Raw genomic sequence first — 25719 nt, 5'->3', positions numbered from 1 at the left:
ATTAATACTTCTGCTACCACTAGTAGATAACAATCATTAAGCACTTTTTATGAGCTAGACAATATTCCAGTAAAGAGAGGAGAGGACTTACATATAGGGTAAACATGAGAGGGGCAGAGGCTCTAAATCTCAATGACATTGAAGAACATATGTGGTGGGGGTGAGTGAATAAGAGATCTGGAAGGAAGTTCTAGGTGTGTTAAATTTAAAGGCAAGAGGTGAAGCAGTTGAGGGTTATAACAAAATATGGATATAGTCATAGAGTGGGGTGGCTCAGACAGAGAGGAAGTGAAGGTAGTGATATCTAGAAAGAGACAGAGAACTTGGCAATTGACTGAGTTACCCATGAAGATGGAAATTTGGAAGAGGAAGAAAACTGCAAATTAAAGTAAAGAGGAGAGGAGCATACGATGGCATAACAGGATAGTATCAGTTTCAAATGGGCAGGAGTTTTGCAAAGAAGTAAAGGAACATATGGCTTCAAAGTAGTGCTGGACCGCAAGAAGCATATCAAACCTACTCTAGTGGTTTGAATAGTGGCTCACAAAAAAATATGTCCACGTTCTAACCCCCAGAATATCCACTATGTTGGCAAAACATAAAACATAAAAGTTTGATAAGATTGAATATTATTCAAATTTCAACCATAAGAAATCCTATGTATTTGGTGTATAAGTTGGTAGGGGTTTAACTTTTTTAACCAGTAAGAAAATAATTTGGCATTATCTTAAGTTAAAGATTATATATATACCCTATGACTCAGAAATTCTACTTCTAGAGAGATCTTTGCACATGTGGAGATAATAGGAGAATATTTATAATAGCATAACTAAACAAAGGAGACAAAGTTGCCAGCTCAGAAACCAAAAATGGTGAAATGTTAGAAAGGCTTCTTAGCTAACTCAGAGGCTGATATTAGGTCATAGATTTTCACGGATAGAAAAATCATGAAATATCAGTTCTATAGTCTTTTGTGTATCTCATCCTTTTACTTGATAGATAAAATCAGAAGACAGAAGCTACCACATTTTGACATATTTATCTCTCCATCAGTTCTAAGACATACTGTAATATTATATATCAACAAGGAAAAAAACCACTATAATTAAACTATGAAACACCACGCATTCAGATTTTAGGAACAAAATAGGAATTGGTAAAATACAGTAGCAAAAGAGAAAGCACAAACTTTCGTCTGTCTCTGATTTCTAATCTGTCAGCCACCTAGCATCTATTTTCACAGCTCATGAAGACAGATCTATGTTCTGGAATAGCCTCAGAAGAACTGAGTCTGTCAGTTTTAAAGGTTTTTCTGATAACACCCATGGCTAAATCACAGGCTTATCAAACTCCACAGTGGGGTAAAGATGTAATAAATGTGTCTTTATTATTATTTTAATGCAAAGTGCCTAGAAGGAAATCAGAGGCATGATTTGGGGCTAGATTCTATTTACAGAAAATAGTTAGAACTCTAGAGCCCTTTCAAATATTGCACATTATATTTCTGGTATCACAGTGAATAAGGTGTCATTTCAAATATTCTTAAATCTTAACATATCGGTTTTAGTAAAAGAAGGAAGGCTTTCATCAGTCAAATAGTTTCTGTCATCTACATAAGACTGTTTAATCAGTAATTAAGACCAATTATTTTTATGGCTGACAGTCATTGTCTCATAAAGCCAGATCCTAAATTTCATTGCATTCTTTCATTCCATCTACTAACAGAATTCTTTTTTGCATAAACAAAAAATTTCCGTGGGTTGCTAGTAATTTAGTCAGTGCCTTATACACATTTTTTAAATTAAAGCATTAATTGGGTATCTTTTAATTATACTGCACAAATATAAAATGTTTGAGGTTCTTTAAGGAAAAAGTAATCCTTCTGACTAAACATATTTTGGTTTAAACTTTCCTGAGAGGAAATTAGTACGTGACTCACTTCAAAGATAGAGATTACAATAGGGTGGCCCTTAAGTGAGTAGAGCCTTTTCTTCATATAACAGCTTAAGAGGTCAAAGCTATTAATTCTTTTTTTTTGTAACTTAAGCTGGGCACATTTGGAAGGTCATCTCAAACTTGTTACATTGCTCAAGCAGAAGCTGGAGGCTCAAATGCACTAGAGCTTAAAACCATTTCTGATCTGTGATCTTTTACAAACCCAAGCTATTGAGGAGTCAGCAAAAGCCATGCCACAGTGCCCTCCATCCCCCTTCTCTCGTTTCCCCACTCCTGGCCAGACCAAAAGTATGTATGAGACACAAATACAACATGTACCCCTAAAGAAATACTAAACTGCTTTCACATTTCTAAATATTCGTCTGGTATAGACACTACGAGTCTTTCCTCAGTAAAATGCAATCCGTTCGCATGGAGGTGCAATGAAGAGCAATAAATACGTAAAGTATTAAGAGGTCAAATTTCAATAAGCAAAGAGAAATATGTCAATGCAGAATTAATTTGACTGGGCAGCTTTGATCTTTTTTTCAAAGTCAGGTTGACTATTGGGTCAAATTCTCATGAGAAAAATTTATTATAATTGTTTAGTGTGTCATCAAATAGCCTGCACAAATTGAAATATGAATTGAGCTGGAAATATGTTTTTGTTAAAACATATTTTATAGTTAAAAAGAAAGTAATAGTTTATACTTTGAACTATTACTTAGGGTATTATTTTATTTTTGACTATGCAAATTGTATAGTTAAAGTATACAGTAGGTCATCATGCAGGGTATGACTTTTTTTAACTATATATTTCTTATTTAATTTTAGAACAAAGACATATTTTAATGGATATGGTTGCTACATAGCCATCAAGTTAAATTAAAATTTGTTGTACATGTGACAATCTTTTGATCAATGACATGCTATAATAATTTCATTTTATATTTTTCCCAAATTACTTTTATAGCCCTTGGATTTTTTCTTTTCTTATTCTTTTCATTCATATTGAGATCTGAATTGGAAGCAACTGTATAGAAATTTTCAGTTTTTGGTTTTTTTTTTGAAACAGACTCTTGCTCTGTCGCCCAGGCTGGCGTGCAGTGGTGGCACCATCACAGCTCACTGTAACCTCTGCCTCTCAGATTCAAGCGATTCTCATGCCTCAGCCCTCTGAGCAGCTGGGACTACAGATGTGTGCCACCACACTCAGCTAATTTTTGTTTCTTTTTGTTTTTTTTTTAGTAGAGACAGGTTTTTGCCATGTTGGCCAGACTGGTCTTGAATTCCTGGCCTCAAGTGACCTGTCCCCTCGGCCTCTGAAAGTGCTGGGATTACAGGCGTGAGCCAGCATGTCCAGCCTCAGTTCTTTCAATAAATAACTATAAATAACCAATTTACTTGAAATCCTTACAGTTCTAGAGTAAGTTTATTTTAAAAACTATTGTGTACAGTTCTAATACATGTTGGTGACCTAAGTGGAGAATTCAACTGAATAAATTGGTGCCACAGATGTTTTATTATGAATGGTTAAAGTTTTATTCTCACCATTTTAATATCCACAAAGTACAATAATAAATGTTCAATGAAGGAATAGTAATTGTTGTGAGTGTACAAATATATTAGCTCAACTAAATTTGACTGAATAAATATATGACAGATATCATATATGTACTTATATTTTTGAATATTTGTCCATATGAACAAATTAAGTCCTAAATGTCCTTATTTTAAAATGGTTAAACCAGTGCAATCAGGCTGCTAGAAGTAGATATGAAGACGAAAATTCCCAAGAAGGCTGCAGGCAGCCCCTTGTTTATGTTACTATCGTGAACATTTACTATGTCACTATTTCTTCCACAGAAATTTTTCCAGGCCCTCACAAATATTACTCTATCTTGACCATTTTAAATATTTTCTTGAATAATTCAAAAATAATATTTACTCATTACATGTGGCAAATGGGTGCTTGTTACAACATTTTATTATTCTGTTTGTAGACTTGAATTGATAGAAAAATAAAAGAAATAAGGTAAAAAAGAAAGCAAATAAAAATTAAGAAGTGCAGTTTTAAAAGGGCATAAGAGCACTTTTAATCTTCATATGTTTTTTCATGTGGTGGTATCTATTCCTATGGAGATGATACCTAGCAAACAAAAAAGAGGAAAAGGAGCATGAAGAAGGAGTGGGTACCTCTGTGATCTCCAGAAGAAGCAGGGAAAGAGGTGGTAGTGAGTGTTATCAGGCAGCCCTGGAGAGTTTTATAAAATTACAGAGACCATCACACACCCCAATCACCAGAACATTCCGGCCATGATTGTTCTTCCCATAGCAATGAGTGACAATTTGGCTTCTACTGAGACAGGCGGGAAAAATGTTAGAAAGAAATCCAGATTAATAGTGGTCATCATATCATCTACTGCTTGCAAAAATATGTTACCAAGCCATTAAATAATATATTTCATTATGATCATATTTTATTGTTTCTCTAATAAGTAAGAACTTTATTTTAGGTATTGGCCAGGTGCGGTGGCTCATGCCGGTAATCCCAGCACTTTGGGAGGCTGAGGCTGGTGGATCACAAGATCAGGAGATCGAGACCATCCTGGCTAACACGATGAAACCCCGTCTCTACTAAAAATACAACAAATTAGCCAGGCGTGGTGGTGGGTGCCTATAGTCCCAGCCACTCGGGAGGCTGAGGCAGGAGAATGGCGTGAACCCGGGAGGCAGAGCTTGCAGTTTGAAGAATCTGCATAAAAACATGATAAAAGTGCAGAGTAGAACCTCAACGAATATTTTTAATTTAACAATTTACCTGGAATAAGGACAAATTACATCAGTCACATGTCAGACATGTCCACCCAGCAAACCATCACCACATCCAAAAGAGAGTATTTGGTCAAGTAGAGCAAACAGTGTTAATGACCTCAGTGACCCATGCTTGACAGCAAGCCAAAGGTGACTGTGTTTCCCTCCCAAGCCACCTTTTCATTATGGAGATAATGTTGTTTATAACATGTCATCACCAGATTGCCTAGGACTTGGGCATGGTTCAGAAAAATCCTAAAAAGGACAATGAGTAGTAGAAATATCAGTCAGTAAAATGAATTTTCATGCAGGTGTCTTGAAAAAAGTGCAATGGAGAGAGGGAGACAGCTACGTAGAAAAGGAAGTTTGTAAAAGTTGGTGTTTTCAAATGGTGGTATGTCCAATGTGTAAGACTGAGCAGGCATACAATTTAAATGTTGTAAAAGCCTTCATAGCCATCACTATAAATAAAATGATGGAATTCTTCAAAATAGGTACTTTAAAGTACATATTTATTTGGTCTGGGATCATGCCAGGAGGAGTTTAAAAATTAGAAAGAAAGGGGAGGCATCAGTGAGTGTTATAAATTTTGGGTACTGGGGACGTAAAAAGCATGGACACAATATAATAATACTGATGATAATAACAGTGTTCACAGCCAATATTTATTGAGTCTACCTATATGCAAGACATTTTAAGTGCCTGACATATATTATCTCAATTAATTCTTATAACAATATAATGAAATAACACTATTATTATCCCTGTGCTACTAAAGATACCTAGACCTAAGATATTATGGAACATGCCCATAATTAGTTAGTTTCCACCAAAGCCTGAACTCAAAAGCAGATCTGAGTTTCTTTTCTTAACTATCATACATACAATCTATGACACAAAATATCTCAGTAATCATCTTCTTTTATGTGGTCATCATTAAGCCATGAACACGTCCACACCCCAGGTGAATGTTGATTTCCACTCTTATTCTTTCAAAATTTCTACTTTGGCATAAGGCCTTGGTGGTCATTCCTAAATCCTTAAATACAAAAATTTACCATCGTGTAGTCACAAAGATAGCCAATGAGACAAAGAAAGAAAATGACGAGAGTGTTTTATCAATATGCCTATCTATCTGTCTCCTTCAGCCTCCACTCTCCTTTTGTTTACAACCTCCTATCAGAGTTTAGTATTCATTCTGGTACTTAACATTCTCTATGGTTAGTAACTCCAACATCACAGAATAGTCAAGGCATTAAGCAAACAAAACTCTGCCCTTAATTTGACCATTTAAACTCGAATATGAGCTTGTTCATGGTGTTTTTGTTGGACCTTATTATCTCCATTGCAAGGAAAGAAATCCATCTATTCCTCATACTTTCTCTCTCTCTACTCCTTTATAATCAGTAAAATTCTTAAGACATGGTTATTCACTTAAATATTACATGTGAAATGATCGCCATGAACCTCACAGCACTTTTTTTCTACTGAAATTGATTTTATTTATTCAGATAGGGCTAAAAATTGTTATAATAATGGCTGAAAAGTTCCATACACATTTTCATAGCCAAAAGTCTAGACAATGGCCATCCGAGAATCTGAAAATCTGTTATTAGATTAGTAATGAGTGAGGTCAAATATTTTTCTACTTAGGCTTTACATCTAGGAAGACCGTTTGGACCCGTAATTTCCAGAGTCCTTTATTTGTCTGACTGCTCAGAATAAAAGAAGAATTATCACATATCTATCTAAAACAACAACAACAAAAACACTGCTCTTTGATTAAAATTCCCATTATTTATTATGCAACAGTTAAGAATGGGGTGTACCCACAAATATAACCATTTAAGAGTCAGCCCTAAGAAATTGGTTTAAACCTCATGGCCAAGTCCCCATAATGCTTTGGTTTTTGCAAATTTGGCAAGGTCAAGGAGTTCGTGGGAGTGCCATAATGCCAATGTGATTTATTTAATAAAGATGAGACCTGTCATTACCCAGGGATGCGCTGTGCTGTGGGTGTGGGGAGGAAAGAGCAGAGCTGCCTTGTCCTGGGAAGCAGAGTCAGCAGCGTTGTGTGTGTGTGTTGGACATCTTCACTGTGGCCTTGGCAGAGCCCAGTCGTCTAGTGACAAATACAGGACTCAGGCTGGATCTTGGCCCACATTTTGGGGACCATTTGGACCAGCTTGCCCAGACTGCTTTCAAACAATCTTACAGGCTTGGCCATCATCATTGAGCTGACTCCCATTTGCTGATAGCCAGCCCAGGAATGAAATCGAGTTCCTGGCCTCTAAGAGGCCCTTTAGAAATGCCAAAGTTTTGGCATACTGCAAAATAAAGAGGCAACTGTCTCAGAAATCCCTGTATTCTCTGGAGACAAAAACCAATAATGAAGTTTGAGGAAAATAAAGAGGAAGAAAAAAACCTATAACAGGAAAAGGAAAAAATATCATTTTGACTAAAAATACTCAAGGACAAGTATGATAGATTAGAGATGGCCACAAATTTTGTATTACATATCCCCCATGGAAAGATGGAATTTATTTCTCTTCCCTTTGAATCTAGGCTAGTCTTGTGATAAATCTGACCAAAGCTTTCCATTTTATAGAAAACCCAATCTAGTCACATTAAAGGATGATGTGGAGAAAGAGATGTCCTAGCGTCCAGATGTCCCCTCCAATCATCAGGTATCTGAGTAAGCCACTTAGAAGCTCTAGGCTCAGCTGCCACCCCACTGCATCTGCATGAAAGACTGCTAACAACGAACCTGTACGTTTGTGCACATGTACCCTAAACTTAAAGTATAATAAAAAAGAAAAGAAGAAGGAAAGACCCCTAACAAGACTAGCAGAACATTTTTTTAATTTTTTTTTTTTTTGAGATAGAGTCTCACTCTGTCACCCAGGCTGGAGTGTAGTGGCACGATCTTGGCTCACTGCAACCTCCGCCTCCTGGGTTCAGGTGATTCTCCTGCCTCAGCCTCTCAAGTAGCTGAGAGTACCGGCGCGTGCCACCACATCTGGCTACTTTTTTGTATTTTTTCGTAGAGACAGGGTTTCACCATGTTAGCCAGGATGGTCTCGATCTCCTGACCTTGTGATCTACCCTCCTTGGCCTCCCAAAGTGCTGGGATTACAGGTGTGAGCCACCGCGCCTGGCCTAAAATAATTTCTTTATATGCCACTACATTTAGGCATGGCTTTTTATGGAACAATAGATAGCTGAAACAGCTATTAGTGGCATTCTTGACAAAGATTTTTCTCCATCTTTACATAGACACACTACTGAGTTTATTACAATGAATTGAGCCAAGCCTATAAATGACAAGGCCTGAAAAAAACAAGTCATGAGTCCAGTAGTTCCCTAGACTTAAAGAACTTCAATGTTTAGCCAGTGACCCCTTTTTGGTTAATAGTCAACATGAGTATCTTGTTTACTGGTCTAGGCATGAAACACAACCTGAGTTTGCAAAAGAATAATTTTACGTTAAAATTTAAAATAGGAAAAGCAGTTCTAATGATGGCTTTTAATCTTGAACTACTCAAGAACAAAATAGCTATAAAATGAAAAAAAAGGAAAAATATTTTGGCTATGTCACAAGGGCTGTACTACTCTGAAGCAACATAACCTTTTCTTCCAAAATATACTTTATTGCTTTTGTATACTGTGAAAGGCAAATTGCTTTCCAATTTTTGCCAGAGAGAAAAAGTTGCCATCTATACATTCAATTTTCTTCTCCAGTGACCCCAAGTAAGATCATGTGCTGAGAGGCTGAGCTACGAACTCACCTTAAAAAAAAAAAATACTTTAGCTTTGAAAGCACATGTGAAGATTTGTTACATAGACAAACACATGTCACAAGGATTTGTTGTACATATTATTACATCACCCAGGCATTTTAAGCTCAGTACCTAATAGTTATCATTTCTGCTCCTCTCCCTCCTCCCAACCTCCCAGCTCAAGTAGTCTGTGTCTGTTTCCTTCTTTGTGTTCATAAGTTCTTATCATTTAGCTCCCACTGATAAGTGAGAACATGCAGCATTTGGTTTTCTGTTCCTGTGTTAGTTCTCTACGGAGGGTAGCCTCCAGCTCCATCCATGTAAGAACTTTCCTTAGTAAGTGATCTGACTCAGGAATCCTCTGCTCCTTTTCTCCATATAGACCTGGACTTTTTCATTTTCCCTGCTTCAGGCTTTGAGTTCCTAAATAAACTCTACATGTTTAATTTCCTTGATAGAGATCTGAGTTTGTGTCCCATGTCCATTATATAATTTAATTCATATGTCTACTTTTTTAAACTTTAAGGTTAGCATCCCCTTTCATTAATTCACAAAAATCAAGAATTAAAAATACATCTCAAAAACTTTTAAGCTAAATTTAACTCAAAATATATTTAATGTTTAGATTAGAATATATTTATAACACTTGTGATATAAACATTATTTGACCATACAATCTAACTTACTGATTAATAGAGAGCTGAACATGTCATGCCGTCACTGAGTAGCATTGGTGTTAACCCCCATTTCAGTAGGAGAGAGTAGAAGTATGTTTGTTTATGTTCCTAGCTGCTATTTCTGTGATATCTCTCGGGTGGTATCTGTTGCATCCTGTTGTCTAAAAAGCTCCCAACCCACAAAGCAGGTGGTCCTAGGGTACATCTGTGCTTTACCTGCTGTATTCCTCAGCTGGTTGCCCACACAAGCTCTTCTCTCTGACTTGATCCTTTTCAGAGGTTTATGAGGTCCCCAAAAGAGAAGGTGGTAATGCTTCTTTCATCCTTTTCTCAAGGAATTTTCATGCTATGCCAATTTTACACATGAGCAATCAGAAGCTCAGAGTTTAGACATGTCCCAAGATCACAAAGCTAATAAGCGATAGAATTGAGATTTGAACTTATGTCTGCTTGATTGTAAACCCCATCCTACAACAGAAATATTTTCCAGTGACAACTTATTATCCACCTTAATCCATCAAGGAGTCCAAAAACAAACCAGTGTTTTCAGCATCTGGAGCCGTTGCCTCTTCAAATACATGTAAGTGAATTCCTTTTCTGGCTTAAGACAATCTGAACTGGGTTGCTGTCTCCCACAGCTATGAGGGTCCTGAATAATACACTCACGGTAATGTCAAAGCCTCAGAAAAAGTGAAAAGTTTATCCCTAACGCGATGGTTGAGGAAGTCTGCCATAGTAGATAATGTGTTTATAGTTGAATGGTGGATTGGATAGTAGTTGTAACTGGAGAATAGCCAAGACATTTGAGGAACTCTCATTTTCAGCAGCTTGGCAATCTCAAAGCCTCATAATAGCAGAGATGTCATTATTGCAAAAAATGATGTTTCCCACATGCTTCCCACCTTCGAAGAGCTATGTGTATATTTCTTACATAATTCTCTTTCTCTGTGAGCATGAAAAAACTCTGCCCACTTTTGAATTTTGTTCACTCACAGATTTCACCTTCATTGCTGTTACTTGTGTAATATGTCTTATGTAAAAGACATGATTTAAAATCTTTTTCCTGCACTTTTGCACACTTATGTATGCCCTGTGGTTTGAAACATAGAAAGCAGTTATATAATTCAGGATGTCTGCGTTTCAGAGTCAGGGATCAAACATTTTGTTTTTTACCTAAGTAACACCTATTTAGTTCTTTTAGTATCATCATATTTATAATTTCTTTTCTTTTTCTTGAAAGTTAAATCAGTTGGGCTTCCTAAGATATTTGCTATTTCATACAGCTATCTATAAGTTACAAGTGAGGGAGGTCAGATTTCAAAGCCTGCTCATGAGGTGATGATGGGCAAGAATGATGACTTGGACTCAATTCAATGTTGCTTTTTCTCTTCTTCATTCTAAAATCAGCTAATAAGGAGTATAAAGAATTTACATGGGGTAAAGATGTAAGTGGATGGGCATGAGCCCCATTGTCTCATTTGTGTTTTCCTGTATTGGTGGTCTTGGAAGCTTGGGTGGAGGGAGAAGTCCACAAAGTCAGATAACCATAGCACTACTGTCTCCTATACTCAGGGCACATGGACATCCAGAAATAACTTATCAGGCAATAGAACTACTACTTAGCATGCTACCCAGGCTGTATATTCAGGCTCCAAAACTTGGAATGTTTGTTCTGCCAGCACTGAGCAACCTCCCCTGCACCCAACAATGCTCTATGAATGTGCACTGAGGGGCTTTTTATAGGCAAGCCTGGCCAAGGCCTTTTGCCACAAGTAACTGAGTTTTGCCCTTTTCTTAGATACTGATTTTTAAGAAATAGTAATAATAATGGGTTACAGTGGAGTATGGCAGTCTCCTTTTACATTCTGCACTTTGTGTCACACCTAATCTGTGTAACTTGGAGAGTATAAAGGCAAATATAAGTTTGATTTCAAGATTTGTCAAATAAAGCAGTAGATATTATTCTATCTTCTCTTTCATATGTTTGCAACATTTGTTGTTTCTTTAAATACTAGATGAAATTGCCTTTCATCCACAGAAGGATGGAACAGTCCGTTATTGTGCCTGCTGCTCAAGAAGTCACTTTAATGACAGGATTTTTAGTAGCAACCGCAAAGCTTGGATGATAGCCCACAAGATGAAAATGTTTAAGAAGCATTGCTTTAGATATACGTTATATCCCAAAGAGAAGACTCATTTGTCTGGCTTATGGGTGAAGCTCTGTATTAAGTTCCCATACCAGGGAATTGTGCCAAAGACTAGGATTTGGGACTCATAAATCAAATGGAGCTAACCTACTTAGACTGAAATTTTATCTCTCAGTGCTGAGGGGTTTTGAATAGACTAATGCAAGAATGCAATTTTCATAAATACCAGTGGTTTCACCTCAGCATATATCTTTATGTGAGTTTGAAGCATTGTCAAATTATATAAAAATGAAACTGGATATTAAAATCTGAAATTTAGCAAATATGACCTAAAGAGTTCACAGAATAAAGAGAAATTGGACAATGAATTGGATAGATGTCTAAGGTGTACTGAAAAATATGTAATTATCACCTGGACACCAAACATGAGCTTACTCTAAGAAGAATATAGTAGAATATAAACAAATTTCAAAAATTGTTCATTTGTATACTTGCAATCTAACAGATATGACTGATAATGAACATAAATTCCATTTCGCAAATGAGATTGGTGTAAGCAGGTCTAGTTTGAATAGGGGAAGTATATGATCTCCTGGGATTATGGCAAAGATGGTGGTGAGGAGCATGCTTTGATTATGGTAGGTGATAGAAATTACTCCTAGCTTACTCCTAGAACCCAATGAATCATAAAATTGACCTATGAAAATAAGTTAATTGGCTTGTTGAGAAACTTAATACACCTATAAGGATGAAAATCTATGTGGGAATAGGGAATGCAATATACTAGTTAGGCCAAATGTTTCTGCTCTTGGATTTGGCTTTAAATTAAACAGATTCAGGTTTAAATCTCATTTCTATGACATAGTTACACGAACTTCAGAAAATATTACTGTTACTATTTTTTTCTTTTTTTTTGGAGATGGAGTCTCACTCTGTTGCCCAGGCTGGAGTGCAATGGTGCAATCTCAGTTCACTGCAACCTCCACCTCCAGGGTTCAAGTGATTCTCGTGCCTCAGCCTTCCGAGTAGCTGGGATTACAGGCATCTGCCACCACCCTTGGCGAATTTTTGTATTTCTACTAGAGACGGGATTTCGCCATGTTGGCCAGGCTGGTCTTGAACTCCTGACCTCAGGCAATCCACCCACCTCGGCCTCCCAAAGTGCTGAGATTACAGGCATAAGCCACCATGCCCAGTCCAGAAACTATTTTTTGTAAGTCCGTGCTTCATCTTAGATATATCAAATAGGCACACAAATCTGTGGGATTCTGTGAGGGATTAATTAGATAAAATATTAAAGGCCTAGATCTGTACCTAATCCATCCTAGGTCTTCAATACCTAGAAGTTATTATTTTTTTCTTATTATTTTATTTTTAATCTTGCTGCATAAGAGGCAATACATAGAAATAGAAAAGTGGTAGGCAGTGTTTAGGTCAACATATTTCCATTATCTCATTTCGGTCTTGAAAAAATGATATTTAATGATTCTCTGTGAAAGCTGCAGGAGCCTGTAAATGAAACTTCTGACAGTCATTCCCACCAGGCTTCCAGCCACATAGTGCATGCTCCCTGATGCCCTGCATACATATTCCAAAATGCTGTCGTTCCGTGTTCCTATAGTTACTGGGGCCTTGGAAAATGCCCTATTTCTCTCCTCCGTATTCAAGAATTCCTTATAGATCCGTTGCTCTCACCAAAAACAGAAGTAGTTTCATTGGACTTTCTGCCAAATGCCTGAGCAGGGAGGACTTCCTTTTCTAGTGAGAGAACTGCAAGCAAGTGGGTCAAGATATAACCCACAGGCCTGCACGGTAGTCCTGGATGTTCTACAGCAAATATCCCTTTCCCTGCGATGATCACTGAAGATGTCGCTAAGCCCCATCTTAGTTTCAGGGCTTAAAATAAAATATTCAACTGCCTCAATCATGCTTGCAAGAATTGGGTAAAAATTTTAATTAAAATGCAGTGCAAATGCAGCATTTTAAAATTACACAGACTTAAAAAATATTGCACAGTTCAGGCTTGACACTACAATCTTTTAAGGTAAAAACTGTGGAATATAATGAATTATTATTAGATGAGTAGTCAAATAAACAGTATCTTAGTATATGAAATATGTACTACAGTGTCCAAAGTGTCACTGTATATTTAGCCAAGGTGAATTGAACACTGCAAAGCTGCATAAACAGAAAACGTCACGTACTACAGTAGTTTCTCAAAGGTACTAGGGGTGTGGTACAATCACACAGACTAGCTACAAACCATACTGTGTTGGTCAGCTCAGGCTGCTATAATAGAATACCATAGGCTGGGTGGCTTAAACAACAGATATTTATTTATCACAGTTCTGGAGACTGGAAGTCCAAGATCAAGGTGGCAGTAGATTCCATTGCTGGTGATGGTTCTCTTGTTTATGGAGGACTACCTTCTGGCTCTGTCCTCATATGGCAGAGAGAGAGAGAGAGAGAGAGAGAGCACTCTGATCTCTCTTCTTCATTTTTTTTTTTTTTTGAGACGGAGTCTCGCTCTGTCACCCAGGCTGGAGTGCAGTGGCGCAATCTCGGCTCACTGCAAGCTGCGTCTCCCGGGTTCACGCCATTCTCCTGCCTCAGCCTCTCGAGTAGCTGAGACTACAGGCACCTGCCACCACACCCGGCTGATTTTTTCTATTTTTCAGTAGAGACGGGGTTTCACCGTGTTAGCCAGGATGGTCTCGATCTCCTGACCTCGTGGTCTTCCCGCCTCGGCCTCCCAAAATGCTGGGATTACAGGCATGAGCCACCGTGCCAGGTCTCTTCTTCATTTTATAAGGAGCCACTGACCTCATGTAAACCTAAAACCTAATTTACCTCCCAAAGGTCTCACTTCCAAATACCATCCCAAAGGGAGTAGGACTTCAACATATGAATTCGGGGAGACACAAACATTCAGTCCATAACACACACACTGAAAAGTAAACTGGTGCTGAATTATTTCCTAGCAGCTATTGGGAAGCAGAAGAGTGAGATGGGCAAGATAGGAAGCCATTCATCATTTCCTTGAAAGGCTAAGCAGGAGGGATTCATGCAAGTACAACAAGGGCAATATAGAGTCAAAAAGCAACACTGGGAAAGGGAGAGAAAAGAGCAAAACAAAATTAGGCTGGAGTGGGTTTTTTAGTTTAGTTTAGTTTTGTTTTGTTTGCACATTAAGAAGCACAGCAGGCTTCAATATGACTTGCTGGCTAAAAGTTCTAACGTGAAGAGTCTTTTCAAGCAGATACCCCACAGAATTCCTCTTATACATCAAATGGAGTATCAGAATCCTTTGGTCATAACCTTAATATCAGACAATTATATGTGGATATTTGTAAAGATACATTTTCAACAATTCAATTAAATACAATGGACCAAAATCTGATAGATTCCAGAAAGTTTCGCCTTTCCCTTTTCATCAAATCTTACGTACCTGAAATTCTCTTGCATAGGGCTGTTCACTTACACTCAGACTTTAAGCTCTTTTAAAGGCACCTGTGCCCTAAGAAAAAAGATTTCAATGAAACGTATGCTAAGACTCGGGCTCTGCCACTTATTTAGGCCTGTGAGTAGGGGCAAGGCACCGACCGGTTTATGCTCTGATTGGCTCATCTGTATAATGAAGTTACTAATACCTACCACAGGAGATTGTAAGAATTTCTAAAATTAAATGAATTTGAACTATTTTATAAATGCTGAAGTTGCACTGGGGTTCACACCTGGAATCCCAGCACTTTGAGAGGCCAAGGCAGGAGGATAGCTTCAGGGTAGGAGTTCAAGATCAGTCTGGTCAACATAATGAGATCCTATCTCTAAAAAGAAAAAAAAAATTGAAAAAATTAGACAGATGGTGGCACACACCTCTAGTCCTCACCACTCAGGAGGCTTGAGGTGGGGGAATTGCTTGATTCCAGAAGTTCAAGGCTGTTGTGAACTATGAATCACAACACTGCACTCCAGCCTGGGCAACAGAGTAACACCCTGTCTCTAAAAAAATTGAAATTAAATTTAAAGAGTATATAGCACTGGGTTATTCAGTGCAAATGCCCCTGGAATAGGTGATCTTCTAAACCAGGGGTCCCCAAACCCCAGGGCACAGACTGGTGTGGGTCCATGGCCTGTTAGGAACTAGGCCACACAGGAGGAGGTGAGCAGCAGGCAAGCGAGCATTACTACCTGAGCTCCGCCTCCTGTCAGATCAGCGGTGGCATTAGATTCCCATAGGAGCTCAAGCCCTACTGTGAACTGTACATGCAAGAGATCTAGATTGTATGCTTCTTATGAGAATCTAACTAATGCCTGATGATCTGAGGTGGAACAGTTTCATCCTGAAACCTTTCGCAACCTCCATCCGTGGAAAAATTGTCTTCCAAGAAACCGGTCCCTGGTGCCAAAAAGGTTGGGGACCACTGCTTTAAACTATTTCCATTCTCTTATGCAGAAGTGATATGCATAGCAAATTTTTCCATCAGAACAAGTTTTGATTAAACTTGACAGCTTGAGGAGAATGCAGGGAGCATTTAGAAGGAGAATGTTTAAAGGAGGAAATGGGGGAAAATGGCCCATTGTGAAAATAAATTTCTGTATCTCGTAACTATGTATTGGTAAAGTATGCTTTGCTGTCACTTGTAAATCTGAAGGAAACAAGTTAGTGAATAGAGATCATTTAATACATGTTCTCTATGCTATGACTATTTGTTTTATTGCAGTTTTTAAGATGAGATCTCAGTGGGATGGATTAGACTTGACATTTTTCTCTGGGGGTGAGCTCTTGTGATCGCTAGAGAGGAAAAGGAGTAGAGAAAATCCAGCCTTGGTTGAAGTGGAGAGGGGTCAAGATGCCACAGGTGGAGAAGAGGATACAGCTCCCATTAGAGGAACATTTTTAAAGTGTGTGGCTACCCATCTTTTAAATCTGTAAAAGATTTCTCTAGCTCAGAACTATGTATTGGTAAAGTATGCTCTGACTATATCGGGGAAATCTTTAGGTTGTTTTTATTTCTACTTACCATGAACTCAATCTAGGCTTAATTTTGGCTCTATCTTTTGGAAATCCTAAAAAATAAAATTGTTCAGTGTAAGATTGTATTCTCTCCTCCTCCCACAGAACCAGAAAACATGACTGATCTTTATTTTTATTTTTATTTTTTATTTTTTAGATGGATTTTTGCTCTTGTTGCTCAGGGTGCAGTGCAATGGCACAATCTTGGCTTACTGCAACCTCCACCTCACGGATTCAAGGGATTCTCCTCTCTCAGCCTCCTATCTTGCTTCTATTATAATTTGTATTCAGTTAATCATACTGAGATTGGCTTGAAATCATTTGTTTACTTATTACTATTTTTAAATATATTATTATTTTTAAACATACTCATTGAATTAGTAATGAGTAGAAGCCTTCTTTGGCCTGGGACACAATTACTCATGATAAAAGTTGGACAAATCTCAGTACTCATGGAGTTGCTCATTTTCTGTTTGTTTTGGGGGAATTTAAGCTACAGAGCTAGGTTCTTCTTACATATCATCCAGGACCAGAGGGCATTCATCTCCTTACCTTTCTTTCAGTTGGGATGTTTGACTGGAATAATAGAGGTTGAAATTACTAAAGTATCTACAACACATATAATATATATCATAGGAGAGAGAAGAGGTGGAACATGAAGAAGTAATGAAGAAAGAATAAATTTCAAGAATTTTAGGAGTTTTCAGAATAATTACACATGCTATTGGATAAGTGATATGAAATACCATTTCTATCCACCAAAGGAAGCTGACATAATAGCAATTGCTATGCATATTAGCATACTAATTAAGACTTTAATTTATTATCACAAGCATTTACTAGGAATCCTTGTGGCACAATCCAAGGCACTTCAAGAGAGTGGAACACAGCTCCTCAAAATAGGCATGTTGGTAGTTGAAAATGTATGCCAATGGAAACCATTCATGATCAATTACATCATAGATGGATACGTACTGGGGAATTAAGTTAAAGGACATAATTTTTTAATTAGCCTAAACTTTCTTTGAATGAATTTGCACCAAGATTTAATAGTAAGAAAGACCTGAAATTTCTATCCTTATTAGAAAGTAGCAGGCTGCTGCATGACTTGGGGAATTCCTAGCCACAAAATGTTGTGGAATGCTGTTTTTTGGAAGTATCAACACTTGATTTCAAGCAAAGTGAAGATATAATATTAGGGTAGAATGAGCATTTGTCTCCCTTCGGATGCCAAGTATCTAAGACTGTAACAAGAAGCTGAAAACAGGAATTTAAGAAGGAGAAAAGTTTTTATCATTTGAAACTTGAAACCAAGGAATTTAATACTAGTGATGACCAACTTATGCACAGAAGGGATTTTTAAAGCCTGGAAAGACAAGCACAGAGAAGCATTGCATCTCATTGCACAGATACAATAGAAGACAGGGGATCCAGTGAAGGCCAAGGCAAAGATGGTCATGGCCTGTACGTGAAAGCACATCAGTTCTTGAGTGGTGGGGTAGGAAAGAGGCAGGGATTTGGTAGAGCAATACTGTGTGGAATAGGCTGGCTTTTGAGACGACTGATTCGATCTGGTAAGTGGAGAGTTACCTACCTACGTGTTATCTTCTAGGATGTGGAAACAGACTCTAGTGTATGGACTTGGAAATGTGTCAAACTGATATCATTGATTTAATACCTTAACTTAAAAATTACATGTTGAGAAAGCCTTACAAAAAAAGGGTCCTTTATCGTACTTTTTTATATGCTATAAACCCTGCTAATCTCTTTGATTTTTAAGATTCTCCATGAGACACATGATGACAAACATACAATGTGAATGTTTTCTGTAGGATGATACAATTGTAATATCTCTGTCAAATTGGAACAAATATACAACAATCAGCAGCAATTACCTTGGGAAACAGAGGTTAAGGTTGGGGTGAGAGAACTTTTACTTTTAATCCTTTGGTAATAGATTTTTTATTATAAATATAATTAAAAACTACTTAGGAAACAAAATTATTTCATGTTATTATTTCAGTCTTCATGCAATATACAAACATGTATAATTTCCCAAGATATCTATTTGTAGTGTATCACAATACTGAGAATTATTTCTGAGTAGTGTATTAATGAAATTTTAAATTCTTCTTTCTTCTCTCTTCTCTTTTTCTTTTTCTTTCTTTCTTTCTTTCTTTCTTTCTTTCTTTCTTTCTTTCTTTCTTTCTTTCCTTCTTTCCTTCTTTCTTTCTTTCCTTCTTTCCTTCTTTCTTTCTCTCTTTCTTTTCAAGGTCTTGCTATGTTGGTTAGGCTGGACTTGAACCCCTGGGCTCAAACAATCCTCCCACTTCAGCCGCCTGAGTAGCTGGGAATATGAGTACGTGCCACTACACCCAACTACAATTTCTTTTCTAAGCAAATTGCGTATTTTCCAAATTCTTTAAAATAACTGTTTAATATTTTTATAATCAGAAAAAAGAAAATTTACAATTAAGTTATAAAAGAAGGTTCTTTTGTTATTTGTTCTAATTAACAACCATTTTTAAAAACCCCATTAATTATTAGAATGTATCACATCTTGGAATTTATTTTGATCCATACCAATGGAAAGAATATTCTGATTTTAGATCAATGATGAAATATTTTATGAAATGACAGATTTAAATAATCTTTCTTAATGTTTTTATACAGCTGAAAGTTATTGTAAATAGAGATGCCTTTGATTCTGGGTTTTAAATATCCCACACCCACTTTCTTTTTAGACCTTAAATCTCACTCAGGTTATTCTGCATAAACACAGTTAGAATCTATATGCCAGATTTCATTACAGCTTCAAAGAAAGAAATGTAAACATAGTGTAAATTCAAGGACATCAGAGAGATTTTCTTCCACTGCTTGTATAAATATTAAGAGACATGATTTGGTTTCATTCTGTAACAGATTTAGTATCTTTACACTCATTTTTCTTACAAATAAATAAAGTTTGCATAATCAAATAAATTTAACAGTATCATACACAAAAAGCCAAACAAATATTTGACATTGCATTAATACAACAAGTTGATCCACACTGATTTTAACCAAGCCCCTTGCTTTCTTTCCTAACTTTATCCAATCTTGCTGAGAAAGAATCACTGGAATTGAGAACTTTTCCCAAATGTGTCCCCTTTTGATCTGATTGGAAAGAAGAGAGCAAGACTGACTGAAGTCTTTGAGAATGTTTCCAAGAGCCCAAATTCTCATCATCAAAGCTGTGGTGGAATTCTTCTTTGCTTCATCATTGCATAATTAGGGAGGATTTAATCCACAGATCATGACATAATAACTCCCCGAGCACATTTTCAACGCACTCAGTTGGGTCAGTAAACTCTCCCAAGACTTTGCTCCATTTGTACTCTGTTTGCGATCATGTCTGCACATTCTCCTAAAGGGAAGGACAGCTCATGCCCTTCTGAGAAAAACAAAACTTCACATGTGAACAGCCATGCGTCAGTTCTACTGCTCTTAGAAGCAATTGCTCAAGTCTATCCTGCCTTCCATCTCCAATGCGAACTTGGGTCTGTTATTGACCCAAGTTTTGCTGAAGAACTTGGGCTGAAGAAAGTTTGAGCAGGTCTTTTGACTGATTTCTTTTTTCACCTTTAAAGGAAAGCCTTTAAAAATAAAGGAAAGGAATTCTTTCTGGTTCACTCTGCTCCAGTACTATCAGCCTTCTCCATGCACACAATGTACACACTCCTATCTTTGACCACGCGCTGGTTTTCCCGGCTGCTGGAATGCTCTTCCTCTAAGTATCTGTGGGGCTATATACCTCCCTTCCCTTCTGTCTTTGATCATAGAGTAGCCTATGCTGGCCTTCCTATGTAAAGTAGCAACTGTCTCCACTCCTGATCTCCCTATCCTTCACCTATTTCTTTCTCCATCCCATTTACCATCTCTTTCCTTCCACTGGAATTTAACTCCATGAACTGGGCATTTGGTCCATTTTGTTTTTTGGTGAATCTTAAGTGCCTGGGGCATAGTAGGTACCCAGCAAATATTTGTTAAATGAATGAGAGATTCAGTGAATGAATAAATAAATTCAATGGCCCATCAGAAAACAGAATAATTCAGTTCTTACATAGAAACAAAATGTATTTTCATGGACATGAAAAATGTTGTAAATCGTGTGATTTTCTTTTGCCTCCCTTAAAATTTTTCCGCGGTACCTAACGATATAAAAAGTGTTGGGATATTTCAGTGGAATGATTGAAACAACATAGCTATAGCTATCTACCTGTGTTGGCATAGTAAAGCACAGCAGATAAGGGAGTTTTGTTCTAGGTATGAATCCATCTCTACCACTCACTAGTTATTACTTTCGGGTGGAAGTTACTGAGTTTCTCATAGGCTCCACCTCATCAGTTCTAAAAGAGACTTTAATAAACTGCTATCTAAAGCACTTGGTGCCTGTCACATAGTAAGCTTTTGGTGGATGATAGTTATTATTTTTATTTATTTATTTATTTATTTATTTATTTTTGCGAGACACAGTCTCACTCTGTTGCCCAGGCTGCAGGTCAGTGTTGTGATCTCAGCTCACTGCAACCTCCGCCTCCCGGGTTCAAGCGATTCTCCTGCCTCAGCCTCCCGAGTAGCTGGGATTACAGGCTTGTGCCACCACACCCAGCTAATTTTTGTACTTTTAGTAGAGATAGGGTTTCACCATGTTGGCCAGACTGGTCTCAAACTCCTGACCTCAGGTGATCCGCCTGCCTTGACCTCTCAAAATGCTGGGATTACAGGTGTGAGCCTCCGTGCCCAGCCAATATAATATTATTTTGACTTCCGTACTATATTTATTCCCATAACCTCTAATCACCTTTTAAAGGTGAAGTATAGATAAAAAAAAATTAAATTAATGATATCAAGGATTTGTCATGGGGTATTAGAACAGAAGATGAGAGGACAATGAAACAGTAAAGGAAGCAGGTTGACACTGCAAGCCCAAACTGTTTCTATAATAAGAGACTCACAAGAATCACAAATTTATAACTACAGCATTCCAAAATGGCAGAACGCAAATATTTTCCACATAGTACAAAGAAGTTATGTATCACATTTGATAAATTCCTTGTTATGATATTGTTAGTGTCCAAAGGTTATACCTCTGTATTTGGCAATATTATTGAGGAACTACAAGAAAACTAAAGATGTCACAAATTTACAAATGAGAAATAAGTATCTAGACTGCACATAAGTAACATTAGATAACTACATATTTCTGCACATCAACCTGTGATGGATGCTGTGATGTCACCCAGAGTCCCCTTTAGGACTGAAGTACTCGTTCCTTTAGTGACTAGGAGCATTGCTGAGGGACAACCTCCCCTGTCAGCCACTTCCAGGATTATCTCTGCTGAAGAGAGCCACCTTGCCCAAGGTCAGGTCGCCTTCCCAGGTGACCCACATCCAATGACTAATCTGCACGCGAGTTTAATATCCCAGCCATTCTGCCTCAACTCAGATCAGCTCTGAAGGGTCATTTATCTTCCGAGTTTCCCTATGGTAGGCAAGGGTGCCCGTAGTGACTGTATCACATTTCCTCTTCCTCCTGTCTCCAGCCCTGCTTCCTTCCTTTCCCTTGCATAGGGGCTGTTCCCAGGGACACTCCACAGTAAACTTCCTGCATGGAAAACTCCATCTCAGAGCTGGCTTTCTGGGAACCTGAGACACAGCTCTTTCTTTTGAAATTGAAAATTTAAATTACAAATTCAGATAACTTGAGTACAGAATGCCAAGCATCTGTGTTTTCAACTGAGTGACTGGGTGGTTTTTTACTTTTTAACTAAATAGGCAGTGTAGCAGAGTTATATCCACCTACTTGCTTTTTATTTTTCTGAAGGTTAGAGAGACTTGCAAATCTCAAGAAAGAAAAATATCCTGTCAACTGCCTTGTCTTAAAGCATAGTGCCTGACAATATCATCGGGGACTTTTGGGGTCTGTCATTTTAAAGTTAAATGAATTACTACTGAAGTCAGTCTTACTCAACAGCAGGTCAAACCACTGCATTACATCACAATCTCCAAAAATCATAATTGGATTTATGTAACCGATATTCTTGTTAGAAAGATATTTCTATGACATGCTATAAGGAGTGCATACACTGTTCAAGTTTAAATATACAGGTTAGGAAATACAGCAGCTAGAAGTATCTTTTAATATGGCTACAGTGTATTTTTAATATGGAAGAAATATAATGACCAGAATTCTTTAGTACTTATGAAGTTCTGCAAACAATTGCTCGGTTTAAAGGTTTCTTATGCATTCTACATATAGAAATCCCCTCTTTATTTAAAATAACTCAAGTTGCTAAAGATGTTATCAAAGATTGCATTTTTGACTCTTCATTTCTTAGGTTATGGCGCTTGCTGCAGAGATAACTAAAATATATTGGATACGCAAATTTAAAATATGTAAAGAAAAATTATTGAGTATTACATTCAATGATATGCTAGATATGTTTTTAAATGAGAAAAGATTTTAAAATGCTAGCATAAGAATTGAATGTTTCTTTGTAAATGCAAAGCCATAGTTCTAGTTCATATGAAAAAAATGTCTTGCTGCTTTTATTGTCTTCAGCCCACCATGGAATAAGACAATATTTATCAATTAGGCCGATCAAGTGCTTTTTCTTAAAAAACAAACACCCAACTTAAAATTTATTTTGTTATGGTCAAATGGTATATTTTATAGATAAATCCTGATAAAGCAATAATTCTCAGATTAAAATCCAGACTTGTTTTTGCAATTTGGAACATTTTGAGAAGACTAGTTGCTACTTACTTCAAATTCTCTTACCTTTGTAGGTGGAATCAGATCTCAGTGATGGGATTCATATGAAGGAGACAGCTTAATCTTAACCCGTATCCTGTAAGTTTAAAATTAAACTATCGTTACCATCAAAATTTGGCACTCCTGTAGACAAACCCACATCTATAACTTCCCAGATAAGCAATATATGCCCAATGCAGTATTCTAGCTCTGCAAAACCATGTTAAATTACACTGACCTCTCTTGTTTCACTGATAAATCAGTAGCCTTAAGATGGTGACATTTAAAACCCAGTTGAATTATCAAGATGGAAGTAGAGACTGTGGTTCTCTTGGTATCACCACATTATAGCAGCATGACTACTTTGGCATTATTTTAATTTTCTGAGTATATTTTCCCTATTTGGAAAATGAAAATTACTTTGCAGGGTGTCAGGAGAATAAAATGAAACTAGGCAGGTAATTCACCCAGCACAGTAGCTGGGATATAGAGGCCCTCAATAAATGTAACTGTTAAGTGCAGAAGCGGAAGTGGAGGCTGGTGGAATTAAGTGAGCAGGAAGATGGTCAGCTGCAGAATCAAGGTCTGCTTTCTGGACCTGGTGCAGAGCTCCGTCTACTGTAGTTGACCTTCTTCTCCAGTGCAGGTTGGAGAGTGAGAGGAGCAATACAGTGCTGAGGCTAGGCCTCCTGCAACTCTGGCACAGCACCAAGCATTTGAATCCTTTTGATTATTCCACACCAACCTTTGGGCATTCTGTACTCATATGTGCTCTCAGCCATTTGTGGTCAGCCAGGGCATGCCTGTGGAATTCCTTTTCCTGTAACAGTTGACTCATGGCAAAGCGCACTCCATTTGTCAGGTTGCAGGACAGAAAATTCCAATCATGCTCCAACTTGCAGGGTGGCCTCCGACCCTGGAGGTGAACTGCCCCTCAGAGCACACTGACTTTCATCTACCCTCCCTTCAAGTCAGCTCGCCACTTCCTACTCATCCTTCACATGTAACACAAATGCTACCTTCTCTGTAGCCTTCCCTGACCTCTGTCATCAGTGACAATTGAGAAAACTCCACCCGTGACCTCATGTGACACTGTACATACTGTATCTTTACTATATGACAATTCTAATGTAGTCTTCCGAATACTTGCTCTTGTAACTGTCAGCCTCTACAATGGTTTTTACATCAACCCCTTTAAAGATTGTTCTAAATCTAGGATTTTTCTCATAGTTAAAGCACACACACATCTTAGGAGGATTACAGACATCTTGAAGTAGTCGTTCACTTTTAGGAATCTGTGGATCCAATGTTAGGAACTCCCACTCAATCCCTGTATATCATCATTTGTGTTTTCTTTGCAAATCACAGCAACTGGAGCAGCATAGGCATTTGATGAACAAATGAATAAACGAATGAACAAATGACAGTCTACCTAAAAGAATGACAAGATTTTTCCTAAAAATGAGTGCAAAAGGATCTACAATTGCCCCAGAGAAAACTGGATATTAGAGGGTCTCTGGAGAAACTGATCAACTCATGGCTGGCAATACATTCCAAAAAAGGCTTTATAGACTCATTGATCTGATCCGATTTTGATTCTCTTTCTAATGCTGCTGTGTCGTGAAGACCATGGATAGAGGGCAAAATTAGTTACACTCAGTTTCTGAAATACAAGCTATCACAATTTTTCACAGGGGCACAGGTTAAATGAGGGGAGATTATTTTCCCTTTTGGTCCTCTGTTTCTATTGCAGACTATTAAAAGGCAAATGGAGATTAATGTGTTTTGTGTTTTTGGAAAAATGGTGAAACTTCATCTACCAGTCTCTCCTTACAGATGTATCCCATTTGTTTCTGTTGCATGGGATTACAGCTATAGGCCTGGCATTGAAGGTGGTATGCACCTGGAGGGCTACCATCCTTCACATATAGGGGGCTGCAGTAAAAGGCTGGGGCATGGTGGGGCACAGGGAGCACTTTGTTCAGCTTCACAATAATGCCTAGAAGCTCTCAGACTGTGAGTAAACTCATTCTCCCTCACGCCTGGCAGGAGAAGCTCTCAAACACTGAGAATTGAGGCTGGCCTCCAAATATCAGTATGAACAGCCTCTTAGAGAAGAGGCCTTTCAATCTATACAAATCTCTATTTTGTCTTTTGTATGCCATAGCTTTAAGACACAGAAATTATTTCCTCTTCAGTCTTTCACAATATACCTACTTGAATAAGCCTCAATTTGCTTTAAAAAAAAAAAAAAAGAGAGAGAGAGAAAGATTATACAGAATTATTTTCCTTTGATGGTAAAGTCCACCTTCTCCCAGGGGCAACTGGCAAACTCTTATCCTCTGCTGCTTCTAGAGAAACGCCCAGTAATGAGAGCTGCTTTCCAGGCTCCTGTGATCAGCTAGAGGTCTCTAGTGGAAATCTAGGGCAATCACAGCTTTCCTCAGGTGTGACTGCCTGGAAGGGCCCTGACGATAGTGCACATGGTTAAGAAGAACTGATAACAGCCACTTTCCAAACACATAAATATGTGGATTGACTAGAATTCCATTAG

At 37.7% G+C, this 25719-nt stretch overlaps 2 long non-coding RNA genes across 2 annotated transcripts in view; one reads left to right on the top strand and one right to left on the bottom strand.

The window, feature by feature from the left end:
• The first annotated feature begins 14432 nt into the window (after nt 1-14432).
• Nucleotides 14433-23295, top strand: LOC116462623 (uncharacterized). The gene is made up of 3 exons (XR_004246412.1): nt 14433-18290; nt 18643-18728; nt 23201-23295. It is a non-coding gene; the product is annotated as an uncharacterized LOC116462623 (long non-coding RNA).
• Nucleotides 23192-25719, bottom strand: part of LOC131382388 (uncharacterized) — a 355345-nt gene continuing 352817 nt past the window's right edge. The window contains exon 4 of the long non-coding RNA XR_009211828.1: nt 23192-23262. This is a non-coding gene — a long non-coding RNA (uncharacterized LOC131382388). The remainder of the gene's footprint in view (nt 23263-25719) is intronic.

This window comes from Hylobates moloch, unplaced genomic scaffold (genome assembly GCF_009828535.3).
Source record: "Hylobates moloch isolate HMO894 unplaced genomic scaffold, HMol_V3 SCAFFOLD_23, whole genome shotgun sequence".
Taxonomy (NCBI): domain Eukaryota; kingdom Metazoa; phylum Chordata; class Mammalia; order Primates; family Hylobatidae; genus Hylobates; species Hylobates moloch.
The sequence above is the reverse complement of the archived record's forward strand: the minus strand, read 5'-3'. Positions and strand labels throughout refer to the sequence as shown.